Source organism: Macaca fascicularis, chromosome 1 (genome assembly GCF_037993035.2).
Source record: "Macaca fascicularis isolate 582-1 chromosome 1, T2T-MFA8v1.1".
Lineage (NCBI taxonomy): Eukaryota > Metazoa > Chordata > Mammalia > Primates > Cercopithecidae > Macaca > Macaca fascicularis.
Genome location: NC_088375.1, coordinates 10,038,318 through 10,048,302, shown reverse-complemented (window position 1 = coordinate 10,048,302; position 9,985 = coordinate 10,038,318).

Here is a 9,985-nt window from a genome sequence, read left to right as displayed (position 1 = left end):
GAAGAGTGATAAAATAACCAAGACATCATAAACCTAAGATAAACAAAATCACCTAGTAGTGACTAATTAACATAACACATGCAAATCTTCAATATTATTCACAGCTTGAAATCCCTTATACTGAATAATTGTAGGAGACATTCATATATAAGGACTTCATTTGATTCTTTATATGAAATAAAGTTTCTTCTTCCGTTATGTGAAAATAAACAAAGCCCACTCAAATGAGAACAAACAAAAGTTATTTATTCAGAGCTTGTTACAGCAAGAGAGTCAGCCACCATCACTTGCGTTTGGCAGAAGCTCACAAGCAGGCAGAGGAGAGGGAAAGCTTCCTAGTGGAAAAAATAGAAGGCTTCAGGTGCACCCTGACAGGAGGTTGTTGGCATGGAGAAGCTGGAGGTGGGCAAAAGTAGAAGTGGGACTTCCTATGCGACTGGGTAGGGGAGCATATTTGGCTTTCTTTGGTTGGTTATAAGTTGAAAGCAGGAGCAAAAATGATGGAAGCTGGCAGTTATTGATGACTTGCATTTTTAGCTGACTGCTACAGAGGTTGTTGTCTGCCTTCCTGGACTGGTTGCTGCAAACTGTTTAATTTTTTTAAATATGGTCAGAGTTCTATTTTAAGATATGGTCTCGTGGTTATAGGTTTGCATATTTAGTCTCTCAGCTCCCATCCTGTGTCTGAAAAATATTACCTCAATAGAATTTGAATTCATAATGGTTTTTAGCAGTATCAGAAGAAACAGACAAGTCTGGCTTCGGATTAAATATGTTCAATCAATGTCTTATTTCATATATTTTGTATAATCACAGGAATTCCTTCTTGTGACAATTTCTGCTGTCTCTTATAGTAGCTAAATGTTTTCCAAGCACTTAATTTAAACCCATGAATATTGATATGAAAAGCTAAAATAGCCCTTTTTTATTATAAAGCATGTATACGCATTGTAAAAAATATTCAGAATATATACAGTCTTGTCTTTTCCCAGTATCACAAACAAATTCTTAAGGGCTAAAGCATATGACATGTATTGATGGAGAATACATTAGAGGTGCAGATTTTAAATTCACTTGAATGAAACTTTCAGTAACTTCAGACGTTCAGACCTACACAGATAACTCTATTGCACGGCTTACAGCCAAAGGGCCAATGATAGCTTCATAGCAACAAAAACAACCACCACCATAAGGACAATTATTATGACTATTTTTGGAACCACTACTGTCGGTCAGGGTCTCCGTGTATACTCATATTTAAGTTTATTTGATCTTTGCAACACTTTAAATTTAACATGTCTAACATAAATGTAATGTAAAACAGAAAGATAACTTATATTGACTCATTCATTCACTCAAAAATCACTTAAAATAGTACTTGAACCATTTTACTTTGAAATACATTTAAATCTATTCATTTCAATTTGTTTGAATTTCGTTTTACATAAATTAATGTATTCAGTGGTTCTTGAATGAGCCTGAGACCCAAAGACAACTGTTTGATGTGAATGAGTCAGGAGTCATATCCAAACCTGTCTGCATCCACTGTTTGTGCTTCTATTCTAATATGTCCAAAGTTTCCTGTGAACTGAGGTGTATTCAAAGAAAATTAATGTTTTAAATTATCAGCTCCAAATAATGATCAAGTTTTTCTACCACTGAAAAGTCAGTGCATAGAGCATATTAAAAAATTAAGAAACTTCCAAGGAATACAAGTTCATTGTCTTACATATTTTCTTCTAAACTGATATTTTGTTTTCCAATTGACACAGAGTAATCTTAACATGCAACTTGAAGATGTTAAGTAGGTGTTCATATGAGATACGATGCTGATCAGAAGACAGATGTTCATATGAAGTAAAAAATATATTCCGTTATTAAAATGTGTCAAATTAGAAAAGATAAATCAAAACTCAACCATCTTCATTCCTTGCTGGTGGCAGAGAGTAAGAGCACACAGTAAAAGACAACTGAGATGCTCATTTTTAAAAAAGCATTTTTTAAAAAATATCATGAATTTTAAAGGTGTTTCCAATTCACAGATCTACCACAAAAAACTAAAACATGCACAAAAATGTGTTTAGAAAGAGACTTATTGCAATATTTATGACTACAATAATATTCTTCAAGTATATAACATAGATATACAATGACAGAAGAATGGTGAATAAAATGTAGGATAGCCAAGTGGGGAAACACTATGCAGTTATAAATAACGTGTTTACAAAATCAAAGTATATGTTAATATCTGGATATCTTTTACTGGTTTTGTTTTTCTTTATTGTAGTAATTTCTCTTTTTAAATAGTCATAATATTTTTCAGCATCTCCCTTGAAGAACTGGGGTTCATTTCTCCAACTTCTAGATCTGGGATGGGACATGTGAAAAACTTTTAGAAACAAAAAGTTTAGTATTAATACAATGTTTAGAAGTATATATGTCGTATATTATCATTTTGCAAAGTATAAAACATATAAAATAGCACTGTGCATTGTTTATGGACAAATGAATAGGTAATAAAATTATTAAATCATAGGTGGGAAAGGTACACAATTACTTAAAAGATATAGATATTTTTCCAGGAATAAAGGAGAAAGAATAGGACTGAGAAGTATAAAAGGGATTTCAACTATATTTATAGTTTTTGTTTTGTTTTGTTTTGTTTTGTTTTTTGAGATGGAATCTCGCTCTGCTGTCCAGGCTAGAGTGTGGTGGCGCGATCTCAGCTCACTGCAAGCTCAGCCTCCCAGGTTCAAGCAATTCTCCTGCCTCAGCCTCCCAGGCAGCTGGGATTACAGGCGCCCGCCACTGTGCCTGGCTAATTTTTGTATTTTTTAGTAGAAAAGAGGTTTCACCATCTTGCCCAGGCTGGTCTTGAACTCCTGACCTCATAATCCACCCGCCTCAGCCTCCCAAAGTGCTGGGATTATAGGCATAAGCTATCACGCCTGGCACATTTATAGCTTTTAAAATATCAAAAGCATATAAGCTGAATATAATTTTTAACAGATTATTAGAATTGTTATAATAGTTTGTGTGTGTGAAACATGTCTAACATAAATTTAAAAATTCAATAAACTTACCTGAAAGACAGAAGGAGAAAATGCGTAAGATGAACATTTGCCAGTCAGTATGTGAAACACAATTGTTTCTTAGATAATGGTTTTAACCAAATAGAATGTATGATGAAAAAAAATCTCATTCAAAATAATAACCAAATATACAACTCCTGGGGATATTTAACAAGAAATTTTTAAAACACAAATTCTTCAATCAAATGGTTTTATATAATCTCAAATAAATCTCAGTGGAGATTACTTTGATATCCCACACTGAGACAAGAAATTTCAATGATGTTGTAGATAGCCACAACATTCACACTAGAAATTTCAATGATATTGTAGATAGCCACAATAGATAAGATCATTTTTAATAAGAAGAAATAAAAAGAAAGGTGTTGAAATCTCAATAATTAAAAGAATATGTTACTGGTATAGTTTGGATATTTGCCGCATCCAAATTTTATGTTGAAATGTGATCTCTAGTGTTGGAGGTGAGGCCTGGTGGAAGTGGATTGGATCACAGGGTGGATTTCCCATGAATGTTTAGCACTGTTCCCTTGGTGCTATACTCATGAGATCTGGTTGTTTAAAAGCGTAGCATCCCCCCAACACCCGCTTGCTTATGCTTTTGCCATGTGAGAGGCCTGCTCCCCCTTCCCCTTCCCCCATGATTGTAAGCTTCCCGAGGCCTCCCCAGAAGCCAATGCTGCTATGCTTCCTGCATGCAACCTGCAGTAGTGTGAGCCAATTAAATCTTTTTCCTTTATAAATTACCCAGTCTCAGGTATTTATAGCAATGTGAGAACAAACTAATGCGGTTACTTATGCAAAGTAATTAATAAAATCTCAATGGATCACGATTCTGAAGAAATACAACTTAGTACAACTTAGTACTCTCATTTATAAGAATTGATTTTTATGTTTATTAACAATATGTAATAGTTAACTATTCATTTCAAATAGCTGAGAAATCAAGTGGATAAATAGTTTGGGGTCAATTAACTAACCTTTAGACAACTTAAGAAGAAGAAGGAAGACGAGCAACAGCAACAACGAAGTTAACTTTTCAGAATCTCTATTAGACATTTGAATTTGGAATAACTGGAAGCAGAATCCACCACCCCTTGCTCCTGCCACATTGCAGGTTTCGCTCAAATGCAGACAGCACACTTGGGGAAGCAAAAATCTCTGGCCGCAGATGCTGCAGGAGAAATTACCACTGGGCCACAGAATCCCCGGAGGAGCCAGCATCAGCTTCCAAAACTGGGAGCTACCCTGTGAGCAATCTATATACAACACTGGGCACAGGCGGAAAGGAACTGCCAGAAATAATAACTTCAAACTCCAAAATAAGAGCAAATTCACCAAGGAAAGCAAATTTAAAGAAAGAAATGAACGGACTTAAAAATATCTAATTAGTGTTCATAGTTGGATTTAAGAGAATTGCAGTGATAAAAACAATAGCAACTAGCAAAGAAAGTGAGGCAATCAGAGCAAGAAGAGTTCTTGGAAATAGAAAGCATGATTGCGAAAATTAATAGCTCAGTAATAATTCAGTAACAAAATGTATAGTTCTAGAAACTGAATTTGTGATGGCCCACTATATTAAAATTACGGGAAAGGGAAAGGCTAAAACACATAGAAAATGGTAAAGTATGTGCTTGGCAAAACCAGGCAAACCAATACCCATTAGCAGCATATAGCAAGAAAAAAGGATGGAAATAACAATCGAACTAATTATACATGAGAAATTTCTAGAGCAAAAGAAAACACTGGGATCTTTTATTCCCACATACACATCCTATTAGAATTTTTGAATTCCTATGTTAAAAATGCAGTGCTACAAACTTTCAGACATACAGAGATATACATGCAAAAGACACAGCACTGAAATAAACAAAAATAGCTAACATACGAATAAGAAAAAATCCCAGGTTTACAAAGGAAAGCGAATCACAATAGTTGCGTGGCTCTGATCTGTCGTACCACATCACTGTGTGCACAGTTAAGAAAACAATCATTGCAAAAATTCTCAAACTATAATTTACTTGGGAAGACAAAAGCAGCTTGTTAGAGAATATAAATCATATCCTCATTTTTGTTTTTAAAACTACATACATTGAAATGTCTTCCAGTAGATATGGATTATGGGGAAATTTAAATTTTTGGACATTTTTAACAAGCATATACTCTACTGTTCACAAATTAATATACTGTGTGTCAACATGGATGGAATCTCAGTTTGGGGCCAAGCACCGTGATTTTCCTGACTTTAAGGAACTCCTCTTCCATTATGGTAGACAGGAAACAAACAGTGCGAAACCAACGAGCACCCGTGGTGAGGAAGATCATCTATACCTGGTTTCATGGGGCTACATTTGCAGGCTCCTAACTCAGCCAAATGAAAGTGTATGGGGACTATCACCAAAGATAAGTCTTAAGGAAAAAGCAGGATTTAGCCAACTCACAGGATTGGGGGAAGCGTTCCAGGCAGAAGGGAAAACATGAGGCAAAAACAACATATTGTGTAGGAGGAAAGAAGTAGGACAACAAGCTGAGCAGTTGTCCGAACACTTAAAAAAAGTGAGTCACTGCATTAAAAGAAATGAGGCCGAGCATTAGGATATATACCTAATGTAAATGACGAGTTAATGGGTGCAGCACACCAACATGGCACATGTATACATATGTAACAAACCTGCACGTTGTGCACATGTACCCTAGAACTTAAAGTATAATAAAAAGAAAAAAGAAAAAAAAAAAAAGAAATGAGGACGAAGGGATTAGTCATGCCCAAATCATAGAGGGTCTTATAAACATATGCCAGATAATTGAAAGCATTTTGCAGAGCACAGATTTTCAATTTTTTTTAAGTAAAATAACCCTTTACTCAAACAATAGCTACTAGAGATCTAATATGGAAAAATGTGAAAAAAAAATAGTCCCTTACAAGTTTAATTATATGAGCTACATTTGATGACATCAACTAACATAGTCAGGCATTTGGTGCAATGAGGCCACTGCAATGAATCCCCAAAATCATACATTTAGCGCATAATTTATTTCCAAGTTTAATTTTAGTTGCACAACATAAAAAGACTTTGAAATTATAGAGAGATATTTTTTCAAATGGTCACTCAATTTAAACAGAAGTAGCAAAAGAGACATTATTCTGGGATCTGGGAAGAAAAAGAGATTGAATGCTAGGAATAATAGCAAATATAATAAATTGACCAGTGATGAGCCATTTAGGTCAACTCTCTGGACATGCTAAGTATTTGGTAGCATTTGTTCAGGATTTGCATAACTTTTATTAATGGCAGAGGGCTGTTGATTTTCTTTTAGGAAACACTGTATTTCTTTGTATTCAAAATTGTTCATTAGCAAGTAAGAAAATCCAACTCTGGACATTTAAGCAAAAGGGGGAAGCTTAGAGAAGATACAAAGGCTCACAGAATTGCAAAGAGGATGGAAAAAGCTTGGTAAACGCACAGGAACCAAGATAATTCTAAAGTTCCAAAATCAGAACTCTACTTTCAGCAGGGCCAGTCTAGCCAGGATGCAAACAATGTGTTACACGGCAGTTTCCACTTCAGGGACACTGTAGCCATTGCCACTGACCATTACTAACCATCCCAGCATGAACGTCTTTTAGCTGAGCTCAGGTCCTGGGTCCAACCTGGTTCCTTGCAGATGGGGAGAAGGAATATCTTGTTCCTGGGGCATTTGCAGTGGGAAGGTAGCAATGGCTACTGACAAAGAATGGGAAGATTTGGCTTAAAGTTTAGAAAATAGAAGTCAACAAATTGCAGAAAAAAGAGATATTATGGAACTTCCCGATAACTCAGAAGGGAATGGCGGTGTTGTTTATTCTGTTAATAGCATGGGTTCATCTTCTGTTCCCTCCACAACACCATAGAGAATTCACAGGACATCAGATGGAGGTAGCTGCTTGACAATCTATGAACACTGGCTAGCAGGTGAATTTTCCTCTGGCCTGTATCATGGAAAAATACCCAAGGTTAGTACAGAGGTGGAAAAACACCTGTCTTCCCGGGGCATGGTCATTCTGACAACCCACTAGTGTGCACTAGTAATATGTTATTACCGATATGAACTGAATTTCACGGGAGGTCCTTCCTTGAAACTTCTGTACTCCAGAAAACTCTTGAATATCCCTAAGGCAGCAACTCAGTGGGTGAGTAAAGCAGATTAAGTGAGGTGCTGAGAAAGAAACAAATAATCTTAATTTCAAAATAGTCATAGCACTTCATGCCTTCATTTATTCCTCATATCCCACCATGTAGAATGTACTACTAGTATTATCCACCATGTTACATGTGTTAAATATGAAGGAACCAAGAACTAGTGGGGTTAAGTAATACGTCCAGAATTACACAGTTAATACAAAGCAGAAGTAGATGTGACATCCAGGTAGCTTACTTGGAGTCTATGTTTGTAGCTTATATGCTGAACTTATTTTGCGAGGTTAACGCTAAACTTGATATCAACTACATTTGCATAAAAAAGAAATTTTTTCATTGCTCACAACTAAAAACCAGTGGTTACTCATACTCATGAAGAAAGTGGCTAACAATTCTCAAAGCTTTGTTTAATAAACACGTAATTCTTTCTGTTTTGTGTGAGAAAATATTTTGCCCTATTCTATTGTTCTTCTTTTCTTTTTCAAGTTCTTTTGCAATTTTCAAATCAAATATCTTCTTGAACAAGAGATTAAAGATTTGAAAAATAACTAGATATAAAGAAATAAATTGCTTATTCTTAGAAAAGACTACAGGGAAATGAATTTGGTTTAGAATTCATGGTGATGGGGATAATCAACATCATGAGACTCCTGGCAGAAATGTACTTACTTGCTTTGTCATTTATTTTGAAATAGTCAACATAGTTCAATATATAAAATAAAATTTCATGAAAACTCATGTTTAAATATGAATTTATTAGTGATTACCTCATATTCTCAGTCTACCTCATGTTCTCAAAAACTGTGCTAGCAGACAAAATTTCTCACTATTTGGAGGAACCAGGCAACATACCCCGTATTGTGTAGATCTCATATCTTGAGATCATCTTGCTGTAACACAGCAAATTTTTGGATCCCATTTATTTTATTTTAAAAATAAAGCTGGTGTTTGGGTTTAGTTTTACTCTATATTTTAGAGGTGGTTAGTTAACAACTCAAGTGTTACTTATATAAAAGCCCGTTATTCAGAAATTTACAATTCAAATATAGTTACTCTAAGTGTAGGGCTGTCTTTTACTACTTAGTTGTGTCAGTTAGCATGATGTTCTTAAAAAATATCCAAGAGATGTCCATAGACTAGAAAATTTAAGATTCCCACTCTACCAATGATCCATTGAGCTCAGCACCCTGTACATTCTGGAGCAGGTTTAGGATTCAGAAGTAGACCTGTATTAGCAAATAATCAGAGACATTTCTTCTGCCTGACCTGAGATTTAACTGAATCTTGTTGCCAAGATGCTTCACATTTGTCTTGAGTGAGTGTTTTGTGCACAGTTCAAAGACAGAGAGCTCTGACTTCAAGTTTTCAGATGTGATCAGACAATTCCTTTGTAATTTCTGCTAATAGATGATTTTTTTTTATTTTATTTATTTATTTATTTATTTATTTATTTATTTTTTTGAGACGGAGTCTGGCTCTGTCGCCCAGGCTGGAGTGCAGTGGCCGGATCTCAGCTCACTGTAAGCTCCGCCTCCCGGGTTTACGCCCTTCTCCTGCCTCAGCCTCCCAAGTAGCTGGGACTACAGGCGCCTGCCACCTCGCCCGGCTAGTTTTTTTGTATTTTTTTTAGTAGAGACGGGGTTTCACCGTGTTAGCCAGGATGGTCTCGATCTCCCGACCTCGTGATCCGCCCGCCTCGGCCTCCCAAAGTGCTGGGATTACAGGCTTGAGCCACCACGCCCGGCCGCTAATAGATGATTTTATACGTGGTAGCATTGGATCTGAGATTTTCCTTCATTTTGGCACCTACTATTGGTGACAGAGTCAGAAGATTAGAAACCCAAGCACCTCAGCTACTTCTAAAAATTGGGGAATGTTCATATCCAATAAAAATAACCAATAATTGGAAATAACCAAATCAGCTATGTAAATTTGCCAGAGGAATGTGGTTGGGTCATTCACTTCACCTGGGCCCATTGTAAAAATATTTAACAAAGATACATCAGTACCAATGAAAATTAGGTTTTTGCTGCTGTTATTTTGCTTTGTTTTTGTTTTATTGCACTTTGGGGAAAGAAGAGCAAATTTACATTTTACCGATGATCTAAACATTTTCTTGTATCATAAGTACCTATTCTTAGTACAAAGCTCTTAGTGCTCCTTAAATGAAGGCATCACGAGCAGCCATATGGTGGCCTGCCCCTTAACCTAACACCGACTTTGAGGGGTTAAAAAAATAAATTTTATTGAAACACTTTGATCTTTCTAAAAAGATATAGAACAGGAAAACTATTTTAAACTAAAATTGTAATGGAACATTGGCAGAGTCCCTGAAGCACCTGCACGCAATGAACAGTTTGAAAACTGCTAGTGTAGGTGAAGGGAAACTAGCAAAGGATTATACGGAAGGGAATGACACTGTCAGATTTACATTTGAAAGATATTTCTGCATCTGTGGGAAGAGCAATTTTGATGAGAAAAATACTGAAAACACAGAACTCCATTAAGAAGGCAAAGATGAATTAGAGCAATAGTGGTAGGAATGAAGAGAAGCTGGATTGAAAGATTATGTAGGAAGTAAAAGCTGCCAGTATTTAAGTCATTCCACTCTCTTCTAGTCTCATTTGTAGTCTTTCCAAAAAGCCATTAGGTTAGCTGTTTCCGCTAAACCTGACTAGATGGTATAATAGTGAAGAACCCGGACCTCTATTTAAATCC